The sequence below is a fragment of the Spermophilus citellus genome, assembly GCF_964194105.1.
Source record: "Spermophilus citellus genome assembly, chromosome: 7".
NCBI classification, from domain to species: Eukaryota; Metazoa; Chordata; class Mammalia; order Rodentia; family Sciuridae; genus Spermophilus; species Spermophilus citellus.
In genome coordinates this window covers 49,615,955-49,630,934 of record NC_138188.1, presented here as the reverse complement: position 1 = coordinate 49,630,934, position 14,980 = coordinate 49,615,955, and the positions used below count along the sequence as shown (strand labels likewise).

Genomic DNA, 14,980 nt, shown 5'->3' with positions numbered 1-14,980 from the left:
TCAAAGGCTGCATGGAGACCAGATTTTAGAGCACCCTTTCCTGATGGAAACGTAAGCGGCCACCTGTACACAACTTTATTTATTTATTTTTCTTCTGAATTTATTGTTTAGCCTCAGACTATAAAATAATCCTTTAAGATGTCCAGCAACTTCTACCAGTAACTTGGGAAAATGAAGTTACATGTCAAGCTTTGCATATTCACCTGAATGGCCAGGGAACTTTCACCCACTTTATTTAGGTTTTGATTTTTTTCAAATTCCAGCCAGAAAGTAAATACAATTGGAAACTGTAAGCGCTAGTTTTACTGCAAATGAGCAGGATCATTAAGATTTACTCCAAGAATAGTATGCAACTGTCAAGCCAAGCTTTTCTTCATTTAAAAGGAAAAAACAACAAAACTATACAGTAGTATATGTTTCTTGCACAAAATGAGTTCTGGTTTTAGAACTTCAACACCCTGGTCATTTTGTTTTTGTTTTTGTTTTTAAAGAGAAAGAGAGAGAGAGAGAAAAAGAATTTTTAATATTTTTTTTTTTAGTTTTCGGCGGACACAACATCTTTGTTTGTATGTGGTGCTGAGGATCGAACCTGGGCCACACACATGCCAGGCGAGTGCGCTGCCACTTGAGCCACATCCCCAGCCCCGCACCCTCGTCATTTTGACAATATAAGTTCCCAACCTTAAAAATTTTTTTCCTATTCCAAAATTCATCATAACTTTTTAAAAATATTTATTTATTTTTTTAGTTGTAGTTGGACACAATACCTTTATTTTATTTATTTATATATGGTGCTGAGGATCGAACCCAGGGCCTTGCATGTGCTAGGCGAACGCTCTACCGCTGAGCCACACTCCATCCCCATAACTTTTTCTTTAGGATGGTGAAGAAACCGATAGTTTTTGTCCAATTGTTTGGAATTTTCTGTAATTAAAATCTATCCTCCTAAACACCAAAAAAAACCCCAAAAAACGATAAAACCCCAAAAGTCCTCTACCTATTGCGGTTTCTGCAGCTGCGAGAGTGTTCCTCAGTGTTATAGCTGCTTTTGGCTGCATCAGACTCCAGATCTGCTTCAGAGTATAAATGCATCTGCACTCAGCAGAGTTCTCTTAGAACAGCAATTCAGGGAAAGAGATCTGGGGGAAAATACATGTGTTTATGAGTACCAAGAATCCCTGATTTTGAAATAAACAATGGGCACTTTTTCTTAAAACTGAAGTACAACAGAAACAAATCCATTTTCCTTCCTGCCAATGGGATTGAATGGCTAAAATCACAACCTTAACCCTAGTAAAATATGAGGCAAGAATGCCTACAAGGTGAAGGGACACATGGAGGGGTTGGGATCCTTGACAACAGTTCCAGTCTTGCCCTTGCAGCTCAGTTTATGCAGAAAGCATTTCTCATTCTCACTGTGACAAAACTAGAATTTGGCCTGGATCACATTAAAAGGATTGTCAAACTCCTTCCACCAAAGAGACAGACAATTGTCTCCATCTCCTGAGTACAGCCAATTGCATCCCTTCTTCTAGACTGTTAGGAGCACATTATTTAGTACATGCTCTAGGGAACTTTCCAAGAAATAGCTGGAATCTTGCACATCTTGCACACCTTTCAGGGTCTTCTCTTTCCTTTCTTTCTTTCTTTCTTTCTTTCTTTCTTTCTTTCTTTCCTTCTTTCCTTCTTTCTTTCTTTTTTTTTTTTTTGTACTGGAGGTTTAACTGGGGGGGTACTTTACCACTGAGATAAATTCCCAGCCCTTTTTATTATTTGAGATAGGTCTTCACTAAGTTGCTCAGGCTGGCCGGATGCTCCTGCCTCAGCCTCCCCAGTTGCTGGGAGGCTAGGCAAGAGCCAGCATGCCCAGTTCAAGATATTTTCTTCATAATTATTTGTCATGATTGGTATAACCTCAGACACTTCACCAAGTACCAGTTTTTCTTCTTTTCCTTGAAGAGAAGGGCAATATACATCTTGAAATTAAACTGATCAACTGGAAATTATTTTCTTTTCCTAAGCTGAGCAGGAAGTCTGTTTGACACTTGTTTCTTCTGATTGGATCCCTGATTTTTTTTTTTAAAGAGAGAGTGAGAGAGAGAGAGAATTTTTAATATTTATTTTTTAGTTCTCGGCGGACACAACATCTTTGTTGGTATGTGGTGCTGAGGATCGAACCCGGGCCGCACCCAAGCCAGGCGAGCACGCTATCTCTTGAGCCACATCCCCAGCCCTGGATCCCTGATTTTGAAATAAACAATGGGCACTTTTTCTTAAAACTCTAGTACAACAGAAACAAATCCATTTTCCTTCCTGCCAATGGGATTGAATGGCTAAAATCACAACCTTAACCCTAAAACTGCACCTTCTGGCAATATTAGCATGTTGAGGGCCACAGCCAAGTCGGGATGACACATGGCATTTTTGCCAGAAGTAATGGTTTGTGATTTGTGTCCAGCCAGACTGCGGCATTAGCAGACTGTGATATTACAGGGTCAAGAAACAAAAGCTGCCACCCAGTCAGGTTTGGACAATGATGTTTGGGGACTGATGGGAGAAAGGAAGGGGAGGAAGGAGAGGAGGAAGTACTTGAACTTAGCTTAGCTACTAAAATAAAGGCTTTGGGGGGAAATGAGAAGCCTATTATCAGGGTTTGGGTGTCAGTAAAACATGGTCCAATCCTTGAAACCCATTCGGATTTGTCCGGTTGTTTAGAATAGGGATTAAGAAAATGAATGAGGAGGGGAAAAGTGTGATCCTTGTTTTCAAATACAAAAACAAAACAAAAAACCAACACCAAAACAGGAAAAGCGAATGAAACCTAAGTATGCAGTTGGGATACTCAGTGCTTGATATTGATCACAGTTGGTAGTGAGCAAAGAGAAAAGTGCAGTCAGTAGAGAAAGAAGGGGAGGGGTGCAGAGTCCCCCTGCAATCCACTAGGGTGCGTGCTGGGGGTGTACAGGGGGGCCAAAGGATCCCTGGGAAAAACCCGCGGGGTCCCCAGCTTCCCAACCCCACTTTTCACCCTCGGCCGCTGCTACTGCTGCTGCCAAGAAGACTCAGGATGGCAGCGGGAACAGGGCGCACTGTAGGTTTCAACTGCCAGGACTCTGTGCCCTGCGAGTTCCACACCTGTGCCAGCCCGCATCCCAGGGGTGGCGGTGCGACGGGTCGTGGGTGAGCCCCCTGCAGCGAAGGGACACCTGCCGTGTGCCCCGCTCCGCCCCATAGCTTCCGGCGCCACCGCTGGGGGTTCTTGCCCGGTGCCTCGGGCTGTGGTCCAGGCTGAGTGGGCAGGACAGGGAAATCGGTGCCCGCGGCGGAGGGAGGGGGAGCCGGGCCAAGGAATTTCAGTCCGGCTTGGTAGCTCGGTCGGCCGTGGCTCCCGAGGGCGCGCCCCTGAGCGCGGATGCCCAGTGCGCGTCAATCAAAATAAAATTAACAACACATTTTCATCTGTTTTTCCTTGAAATCTTCAAAGTCTGGTGCGTATAGTTCGGCTCTCCCTATGAGGACTGCCCAGCGGCCACATGTGGGCAGTGCCCACCATAGTGGACAGTGAGGTTTCAGAGTCTGATTCAATCTCCTATTCCAAAGTTTTGAACTTAAACTACAGAAGTGTTAACAACACCGTATTTCAATTTATAATGAAACCGCTAACATATTCCAGACATTAATGGTATTATGTTTTCTTTTCAAATAAATGAATCAACCATAACTTTTCTGTCCAGCACTGTAATGCAGACACTTAGATTGCTCCAAACTGGTCACTACTGGAACTCATTTGTGCAGTCTTCATATAGAAAACAGCTGCATTCTTGCAGCTTGGTCTATTTACTTAGAATGGATTCCTGGAGGAAAAAATAACTGGGACAATAAATGGGACGTCTAATCTCTTGATGTAGACTCGCCAATGCTCCTGGGGACGTCTGCACCGAGTTATACTCTCACTGAAGTCTCCTGAGCCCGTGTATGCGCAGTGCCCACCCAGCATTCTCTTTTTTAAAAAGGCAAGGGGGAGAGAGCAAAGGTGCTAATGATGGGGGAAATTTGTGTCCCTGTGCTTTAATTTCTATTAGCTGTTTGTCCTCTGCTTCCTCTTTGAATGAGCATTCTTTTCCTTTGCTGCTTAGCAACTAGTGTTTATCTTATCAGCTTTCATGCATCCTTTATGTATTAACAACATGAATGATTCGCCATACTTGTCTTTAGCCACTTTTGCAGTTGGCTTAGTTTTTACTTTCATTCTTTTTAAAAACTCTTTTATTTATTTATTTTTTTTTTAGTTGTAGATGAACACAATACCTGGATTTTATTTATTTATTTTTATGTGGTGCAGAAGATTGAACCCAGTGACACACATGCTGGGCAAGCGTTCTACCACTGAGCCACAACCCCGGTCCCTTATTTTATTGAAGTCTTGTTTGTTGTGGTATTTTCACATACCATAATCCATTCTTAAAACGCTGTGAATTTTCCCAGATGCACATCCTCAGGTAACCCACATCACAATCAAAATACGAATACTCTGAATATTCCCTCACCTCCACAGCACTTTACCAAATCCTCTTACAGTCAATCCTTTTCCCACCTCCAGCTTCCTGGACCACTCCTCTGTCCCTAGGGTTCCACTTCTGCTAGGATGTCACAAAACAAGAGCCCTGCAGAGTATAGCTTTTTTTTTTTTTTTTTTTTTTTGTACAGGGACTGAACTCAGGTGCATTTCACCACTGAGTCACATTCCGAGCTGTGGTGTTTTATTTAGAGAGAGGGTCTCACTGAGTTGCCTAGTACCTCTCTTTTGCTGAGGCTGGCTTTGAACTCCTGATCCTCCCACCTAAGCTTCCCAAGCCACTGGGTTACAGGGATGCACCGCAGGTCTGGCCTCTTTGAGCCAGATGAAGCATTTGAGAGTCAGGCATCTGTTGTGCACATGAGTGCTTTGACCCTGTTTCAAGGCTGAGTTGCATTATATTGTGTGGAATCCCATGTTTTGTTTATTCTTACACCCCTTGAAGGACATTTGAGTTATTTCAAGTTTCTGTACATAATGAATACAGCCACTGAGCGCAGTGGCGCACACCTATAATTCCAGGGACACAGGAGGCTGAGATAGGAGGATGGCAAGTTCTAGACCAGTCTCAGCAATTTAGTGAGACCGTAAGCAACTTAGCAAGACCCTGTCTCAAAATAAAAAATAAGAAGGCCTGGGGATGTGGCTTCGTGGTAAAGTGCTCGTGGGTTCTATCCCCATATAATATATAATGAATACAGCTACTATATAATAACCCCCATATAATATATATATATATATATATATATATATATATATATATATATATATATATAAAATAACCCCATATAATAATAAGAAATACAGCCACTATAAATGTTGACAAAAGTGTGTGAAATGAATTTCCATTTCTTTTAGGTTAATACCCAGCATTGGGGGCTGGAATTGTGGCTGAATGGTAGAGCACTTGCCTAGCACTTGCCAGGCCCTGGGTTGGATCCTCAGCACCACATAAACATAAATAAACAAAATAAAGGTATTGTGTCCAACTACAACTAAAAATTAAATATTAAAAAAAAACAGCTTTGGGATTATTGTGCCATACATTCTAGCTCTTGAAAGTCCCCCAAAGACCTGAGTCATAGACTTGGTCTAGGGAAGCACTATTGGAGGCAGAGGGTTGACCTTGGGGGGACCTTACTAAGGTCTTGGTGGCAGGCCTTTGGGACCTGTAGAAGTCCTTCTTCCTTCAAGATGAGCTTTGCCCAACACATGTGCCCACAGGGTGTGTAGCCCCACCACAGGTCCAGATGCAATGGGCCAGTCCACCAGGGACTGGTGTTATGCTCGAATTCGGGACCCCCAAAAGACCACCAGAGACCCAAGATCGATGTAAGCAGCAAAGAGGTGTTTATTGCAAGCTAGCTCGGTCCTCTGCTTGCACACAGCAACTGGTGACGCTGAGAGGCCCCAAGCCCAGGGTTTGCAGCAGTTTTATACATTCTTTGGAGAAGGCAAGAACCCCCACATACATCATAGCATCTCTTAGCAAATCATCACACACCGCAGGAAAATCAAATAACAACTCTAAAACATGATTAGCACATTCACTGGTGGGAACAAGTTGGGTAGGGATGATTGGTTACTACAAGAGGGGGATTCATTTGAACTGATTGGTTTAAGCCAAGAGGGGTGTTCGTGCTGAATTACATGGTTTCCCAACACGTTTTATCATCCACCATAAACTACTGGGAGGGTCATCTGGCATCCCAGGTATTTCCCTGTCTCATGCTGATTGGTGGCTGCTAGGGGGTTGCTACGGATCCCCACCTAGCCTGACTGAGTCAGGGACACCTGGCACCACAGATCTCTCCTGTTATTTGTAGATAAACAACTTAGCAGGGTGGGAATGTGCCTAGGAATGCTCTGTGGGTCTTTCCTGCCGCAGTCTGGCTGGGCACAAATCACGAGCCACTCAAGCAGGAACAAACTTTATTTCTGAACTCCCACGAATGCCACGCACGTGGCCTTCCCCCAACACACCACAGACCAACTGGAAATCCCTCCTCCAGCACTTCCCCAACCAACTCGAACTCCCCAGGAATCCCGGGAGAACTCCAAAGTAGCCGGTACCTGAGGCGGACAGCAGGGGTCTAATATATAATTGAATACACAGCTTAACATAACCATCATCATCCCAATGGCTTGCTGGTGTCACCTCTCAACCACTCCATTCTGGCAAAAAAATGCCATGCATCATTCAAACTAAGGCTATGGCTCTCAGCACTTTCCAAGGGCAAAGGTCATGTCCCTTCCTTGGACAGGCTTTGCTCTGAGGTAGAGGCTGGTTTTTCACTGGAACCTCCAAAACCAGGAGCTGAAATGAAACTCTCCTAAGACTGTTTGTTATCTGTTGCAGTGACAGGAAGCCAACTCACACATCTGGGTTGTGTAATAAATGTGCATTTAACTTCATCGAAACTATTTTCTAAAATGACTCTGCTATTCTGTATCTGCCAGGATGTAGAGGTGTTGGTATTGCTGTCTTTGGTTAAGGTTTTGGGGTTTTTCAATTTTTTTAGCTATGCTAATAGATACGTAATACTAATTTGTTATAAGTTTATTTATTTTTATTTTATTTTTTTTAGAGAGAGTGAGAGAGGAGAGAGAGAGAGAGAGAATTTTTAATATTTATTTTTTAGTTCTCGGCGGACACAACATCTTTGTTGGTATGTGGTGCTGAGGATCTAACCTGGGCCGCACGCATGCCAGGCGAGCGCGCTACCGCTTGAGCCACATCCCCAGCCCAATTTGTTATAAGTTTAATTTTTGTTTCTCTGAGAATGAAAAACAACTAAGCAATACCTAATACAATAAGAGCTTAAGGAACTTAGAAGCATTTATAAAATCAAATGTATTCATTTAAAAAAAATCACTTTGTTATTATTATTTTGGTACTGGGGATTGAACCCAGGGGTGCTTAACCACTGAGCCACATTCCCAGCCTTAAATGTTGTGGATAGACAGAATGCCCTTTCTTTGTTTATTTTTAAGCAGCACTAAGGATTCGAACCCAGTGCTTCACATATGCTAGGCAAAGTGTTCTGCCACTGAGCTAGAGCCCCAGCTCCTGCATTCATCTTTTAATTTATTTTCCATTGTTTTTAGATTAGAAATTTCTTTCCCAATGAGAAATCACAAGAAAATTTATTTATATTTTGAGGGTTTTTTAAAAAATGCTTTGCATGCATTTAATTAGTCACATAATGATGTTGAGTGTCTATATTCACTACTTTGATTTTTAAAATTTTTTAGTTGTAGTTAGATACAATATCTTTAATTCAGATATTTATTTTTATGTGATGCTGAGGATTGAACCCAGGGCCTTGCCCGTGCTAGGCAAGCGCTCTACCACTGAGCCACAACCCCAGCCCCTCACTACTTTATTCTAAAAAGGCTAGTCAGCTTTTTCTATAACTTCTATTGGCTAATCCACTCATCCCATTTATTTGTGAAGTCTTATTAAACAGCAGGGCTCATGATCTGCAGGCAAATCTGTTCTAGGGGGCTGTCCATCCATTCCACAATGACCTGTTAGTCCTTCCTGTGTACCAGGCACTAGTCTAAGTTCTGAGGATGTAGTAATGGATTAAAGATGTTGACCCCAGATCTCCTATTCTAGGCAGGAAGACAGATAATAATTAAATAATTTAATAATTTTATAATATATTGAGTGGTGATGAGTGCTGAGAAGGAAGTGGGTGAGGGGTAGGTAATGATAACCAACCCAAATGCCATTTCAGTTGGTTGGCCAGACAGACCACACTGGAGTGGAGATCTGAATGTATTAAAACAGTAAGAAGTGGAGATGGGAATGTGGCTCAGGGGTAGAGCACTTGCCTAGCCCAGGTGAGGTCCTATTTCCATTCACAAAATCACAAAACAAAAACAACAACAATAATAAAATTCAGGGCATAGCTGGAGCCTCTAGAAATGCAAAGCCCTTGTGGTGGTAATGGGTGAGGCATGCTGGAAAGGAGGCCAAGAGGCCAGCAAGGAGGGAGCTATACCAGGTAGCCTGCAGCATGGGAGGGAGGCCAGGCACCCAGAGGGCTCAGATCCTAGCACCTTTTTTTGCGGGGTGGGTACTGGGGGTTGAACTCAGGGGCACTCGACCACTGAGCCATATCCCCAGCCCTATTTTGTATTTTATTTAGAGACAGGATCTCACTGCATTGCTTAGCACCTGGCTGTTGCTAAGGCTGGCTTTGAACTTGTGATCCCACCACCTCAGCCTCCTGAGCCACTGGGATTACAGGCATGTGCCACCATGCCAGGTGATCCCAGCACCTTAATGGAGGACTTTGATTCTAAGTGGATGAGGAACTACTAGGGACCGGCGAACGACGGAGGAAGAGACCACCAAGAGACCGACTCATGCAACAGCAAAAGGGGGTTTATTACAGATCTAGCGCACTGGGGCTCCGTGCTCACTCAAGAAGGGAGAGCCGCCAAGAGCCCCGAGCGGGGGTTAAGCAGTGCTTAAGTACACTTTTTGGGGAGGGCGGGGGCTTTGCATACATCAGAGCAAATCATCATGAGGCGTGGGAAAATCGAACAACAACTCTCAAACATGATTAGTACATTCATTGGCGGGAACAGGTCGGGTGGGGGTGATAGGTCAGTCCTAAAGCGGGGTATACATTCAAACTGATTGGTTTAGGCCCTGAGGTGCCTACGTGCTGAGCTGCACTGGGCCCAAGTTGTTAAGCAACTAAGTGGTCAGTGGGAATTCCTACACATATCTAATGGGCAGTCCCGGGAATTGTCTTAACAGCTACAGGAATTTCAGGCTTTGAGTGTAGCTTAGAAACTTAACAATACCTGGTCCTTTACATTTTAACTCTGGCTTTGCAGCTTAGAAACTCTACAATACCTGGTCCTGTACATTTTAACTTCAGTTTCTTTTACCCTTTCAAGCAGAGGGCACTCGATGTAACTTGTTCTCTGGAAGTAGTCTCGGGCTGCTTGATGGACAATAGCTCAATATATTTAATTTCAATAAGTTTATTGAGAGAAAACAATAAGTAAATAATAGTGGAAGTGGTCCTGGATATAGAGAAATTGATGAAAGTGGTATGCTAACACCTCAACGTGGGAGACACTGGCTCACCTCTTATTGCTAGCATCAGGCAACTGGAAATCCCTACAACATTGTGTGTGTGTGTGTGTGTGTGTGTGTGTGTGTGTTGCTGGGGATTGAACCCAGGGCTTTGTGCATGCAAGGCAAGCACTTTACCAACTGAGCTATATCCCCAGCGCCACAACATTCTCTTATGACCACCATTTCCCCAAACTTTCTTTGTTGAGAGCCACAGCCCAGTCAGAATGATGCCTGGCATTTGCCAGAGGGATTGGTTGTAAGGTGATGCCAGCGAACCATTGAGATGATGATTTGAGTTAAGCTATATATAATTGCTGTGATGCTGGATTGATTGTATTGTATATTTGACCTTTACTGTCGGGCTATAGGGCAGCTCTTGTTGCCTCAAGGCACCCACTACTTTGGAGTTCCCGTGAGTTCTCCCCAGGGTTGGGGAGATTGGACGGAGCCCGGTGGAGGGAGTGTGGTCCCGTGTGGTGTGTGCAGTGCCGGTGAGAGTTGGGGAATAAAGGGTTGCTGTTTGAATCTACAAGGCTTTGTGGCGGCTCGGTTATTTGTGCCCAGCCAGACTGCAGCATTTCTTGATGACCCTGAATTCTCCCACTGATTTTATTTTTTAGCATGCAGTACTGGGGATTGAACCCAGGGTGCTCTACCACTGAGTTGCATCCACATACCTTTCGATTCTTATACCTTTTGATTCTTTATTGTTATTTATTTTTTTCTGGTGCTGGGAATGGAACCCAGGGCCTTGTGCATGTGAAGCAAGCACTCTACCAACTAAGCTATATCCACAGCCCCAGATTCTGTATTGTGAGACAAATTCTCTATGTTGCCCAGGCTGGACTGGAACTTGCCATCCTCCTGCCTCAGCCTCCCAAGCTGCTGGAATGCCAGGCATCGCCACTACGCCCTGCTCTCCCACTGATTTTAACAGAGATTTCTGGTTCCAGGGCGTCACCCCCTTTGGTTAATATTACACAACAGAGCACCTCAAAAAAACCTGAGATCCTGAAGTGGGTCACATTACGCCGGCCTCCACAGCTGAGCAGTGAGGGCTCTCAGTTAGACACTTCTCGTTCTGAGTTGGCCTCATCAACAGGTGGGGCTGTGACGCAATTCTAGGTGTGCCCAGAGAATCTCCATGAGCAGCTGGCACCTCCTGACCCAAGGATAGACTGGGAAAGACACTTTCCTGCCCAAAGCATGAACAGGGCAGGTATTTGTTTTTTAAAAATAATATACATTCAGGGTAAGAAAATTCAAATAGCCCAACAGCACGCAGTACACACTTGAAGAGGAAGGAGTGTGAACCCAAAGCTACAAATGTCTTACCACATATGTGGAATATTTCTAGGAAGGCGTATAAGAAATTATTTTACTGTGGTGGCCTCTGCAGAGGTGTGAAGTGGGAGGAAAATTAGAATTTACTTTTCATAGTCTCTGTACTTTTTGAGTTTTCTTTTTTTTTCTTATTTTTTTTTCTTTCTTTCTTTTTTTTTTTAATGTGGTGCCTCACATGGTTTAGGCAAGTGTGCTACTGTTGAGCTCCAACCCCAGCCTCACCTTTTTAGTTTTTAACTAAATTCTTTTTAATACCAGGGATTGAACCCAGGGGCATTTAACCACCAAGCCATATCCCCATCCCTTTTTTGTATTTTTTTTTAAGAGACAGGGTCTCGATGAGTTGCTTAGTGCCTTGCCAAATTGCTGAGGCTGGCTTTGAACTTGTGATCCTCCTGCCTCAGTCTCCCAAACTGCTGGGATTATAGGCTGTGCCACTGCATCTGGCTTAACTGAATTCTTTTTTTTTTTTTAATTAGACATATTTTAATACAAAAACAAATGGTCAATAGTGTAGACATTGCACTTTCTTCAGAAAATTGGAGCAGGGCATCACCTCATCTTTCTGTAATAGTTCAGCATTGCAGATTGAAAGCAGATGATTGAGAAAACAGCTGGACTCTCGGGTGAGGTTGGCTTCCTTCGCCTGAGTGCAGAGTTCAGGATTTCTCAGAGGTTAACACGGCATCAAACGCAGTGGACAAAACTTTGCAGATTGCCTGTGCTTGTTTCAGGCTGTGGCACTGATAGACCCACAGGCTGTATTCTTCATTACTGGCATCTGTGGTCTTAAGAGCCAGTAAGCTTTTTCCTGCCCCGAGGCCGTCATCATAACACACCATCCGGATGATTAAATACAGAGCATGCCTGTGTAACACGTCATACTGATCTGAGTTGATACTTTTATCCCATACTTGGAAACTCCCATAATAAATTCTTCCTCCAGAGGAACAAAAGGCAACTTTCCATCTTGCTGGGCAACATCTATATAATTTATCAGGTCTAGTGGTCCTTCCAGGCCTTTTCCCTCAGAGAGTTTCAGCTTCTCAATGGCACCAACATACTTTACTCGAAATTCTGCACAAGTATCTAAGTTATTGTTGCTTTGTCCTGAGCTTTTGGTGGAGTCTGTATCGAGGCTGGCCACAGTGCTGGATCGGGACAGGCCCCCAAGGCTGGAATCTACAGACTTGCTCTTGGTACTGATTTCACTACTTTGGGAACTGCTACTACTGTGTCGCTTTTTGCCTTTCCGAAACATTTTTCACCATAGCACGTAATCCAGAGAAGAGCCCTCGCGGCCGTGGGCCCAACCCTGGGCCGCCTGTGCCTCACAGGGAGTTGGAGTTGGAGTGCCCAGCCGACAGCACCCACACGGGTACTCCAGTTCTAATTCCAGCGCCACCTTTTCCAGCCCTCCTGCCCTCTTCTGCCAGGACCCGCCTTAACTGAATTCTTATTGTGTGTGTGTGTGTATAATTTTTTAATTAATATACATCATAAAGTTTTTATGTTAAAAATGATGTGAAGGCATCAAACATAGTACTTGTTAGATCATATATTTTCATAAATCAAATAGAACACCTGTGCTCTGTGCTCGTTGTTTAACATTCTTAGAATTCATTGAGTAAGGCTGGGTTCACTCATAAATGTAATGAATGGGAACTTTTAAAATAGCCAATACCTCCTACATAATTAATCAGATTCCCTTACACATTTCAAATCATGATCATGAATGTGCCTGAGCTTATTCTCTGAAACACTTCAAACAAGTAACAAGACCCATAAATCTTACAATATCACCTTTCTGAGAATTTAAATAATTCTTTATCTAAAACATCAGACTTAAGAATTTAATCATCATACTCTTGAAACACACCAAACATCTATTAAAAAATCACATCATAAAAAAAGCACAATAAAATTTGATTCTAAATAATTCACACAAAGATGTCACTACCTGAAAGTACAAGTTTTTTAAATGTCTTTTTAGGTTTTTCTTCATCTACCTTTGTAGGTCAGCTGAGATGACTCCAGCTGACAATGAATCAGGCTTTGAGCCCATTTTCGCCCCACCTTGTTCAGAATCTTAAGTGTCTATTGACTCTCTTCCTGTGGCATTTTATTGCCTTTTTAAAATTAAATATGATAATATATAAATAGACTTTTTTTTTTTGGTACCAGGGATTGAACACAGAGGTGCTTAATCACCAAGCCACTGCCGCAGCTCTTTTAAATTTTTATGTGAGGCAGGGTCTCCCTAAGTTGCTTAAGTCCTCACTAAGTTGCTGCAGCTGGCCTTGAACTTGTGATCTTCCTGCCTTTGTCTCCCAAACTGCTGGGAGTACAGGTGTGTGCCACAATGCCTGTAGTGTTCAGAATACCACAGGTACTGTTATTAACCACAGATTCTTAGAAAGGAAAGAGACAGATTGCCAATACTTCCTGCCCTACTCCTGTTCCTCCCTATAACAAAACCTGATTTTTCTTCTGGGCACAATATGCTCAGCTTAAAAAATACCTTTCCCTTTCCCATCTTCCCTTGAATTTGGCTGTGGCCATGTGACTACATTCTGACCATCTGACCAATCATGTATAAGCAGAAAAAAAAAAATTCAGTTGTAGAAATGATAGGCAGTCTCCTTAAAAGGAAGGGACACACCCTTCTTTGCCCTTCTCTCATCCTCCTGAATAGGGAGCTCCAGCAGCCCCCAAGTGTCATTGCCATGAATGGCAGGTGGAAGAAGAGGGAACTAGCCCCATTCCCAGGTGACCATGAGCACCTGCTGCTCCTGGACTGGCCACCTATAGGTTTCTTTTGAAGGAAGGGAAAAAGAGATTCTATCTTATCCAAGCATGTGGGGAGCCATTCTGACACGTGATTGGGTGACTCCCGTTAAGGGCCTGAGGCACTCTGGCTGTGTCGGAGTTATCCCGACCCTTTCCTGATGAGAGAGCCCATCCGTGTGGGGGTGTGCGTAACCACTGACCCTGGAGACCCAATCACTGACCCTGACCTTGGAGTACAGCCCCCCCTCAACCTTCATTGGATGGAATTCTCCCCTGAATCTCTTGTTTCCCCCAAATAAAAGGCTGATCCCCGGCGTGTTCGCTCTCTCTCTCTCCTGCTAGCCCAGAGTAATCCTCGCTGCCCTGCTGAGCGGCTGGAGGCAGGGAAACAGGGAGACCGAGCCGTCTCGGACCTAGCATTAAAATAAGGTACTGTCTGTGTGTTTTATTTTGATCTCTTCTAACTAACTGAATGCCAGAACCTCATTAATGAAACCACTGCGCAGGCCGCGTGGTAGACAAGCAGTTGTTTTGGGGGACTCTATTCTTCACAGCTGGGCTTACCCTTGAAACACATTCTCTATGTCATACTGTTCTACTTTCTTCAATATCAGACCTGTCATTTGAGCTGGAAAACCAAGAATTTCACATGTATCAAATACATAGAATCCTTATTACATACATATTTTTAGTTGTTGCCACATTTGGTATTTAAAGGTATTTAAATTTTTCTCTTGTAATATTTTTCTAATAAACTCATACTCCAATCATAAAATGAGCCTGATGCAGTGGTGCATGCCTGTAATCCCAGCAATTTAGGAGACTGAGACAGGAGAATTTCAAGTTCAAAGCCAGCCTCAGCAACAGCCAGGCGCTAAGTAGGGAGTATTAGCCTCTTTCCTCCCTAAGCAGCCTCATTGAGACCCTGTCTCTAATACAATACAAAATTGAGTGGGGATGTGGCTCAGTGGTTGAGTGCCCTGAGTTCAATCCCTGGTACTGCCCCCGCCCACAAAAAAAAATAGTATAAAGGGCTGGGGATGTGGCTCAGTGTTTAAGCACCCCTAGATTCAATCCCCAGTACCAAATAGATCAATTTTAAATAAAGAGTACTCAAAACGTGCCCAGGTTGCATCAAGAATACAACTCCTGGCATGGTGTGTAAG

The 14,980-nt window shown here is 43.6% G+C and overlaps 1 pseudogene across 1 annotated transcript; it reads right to left on the bottom strand.

Annotated features, from left to right (window-relative positions):
• Positions 1–11,497: 11,497 nt before the first annotated feature.
• LOC308653595 (integrin beta-1-binding protein 1-like) lies at positions 11,498–12,462 on the bottom strand (annotated as a pseudogene). Its single transcript has one exon. The product of its transcript is annotated as an integrin beta-1-binding protein 1-like (transcript).
• Between the last annotated feature and the right edge of the window lie 2,518 nt (positions 12,463–14,980).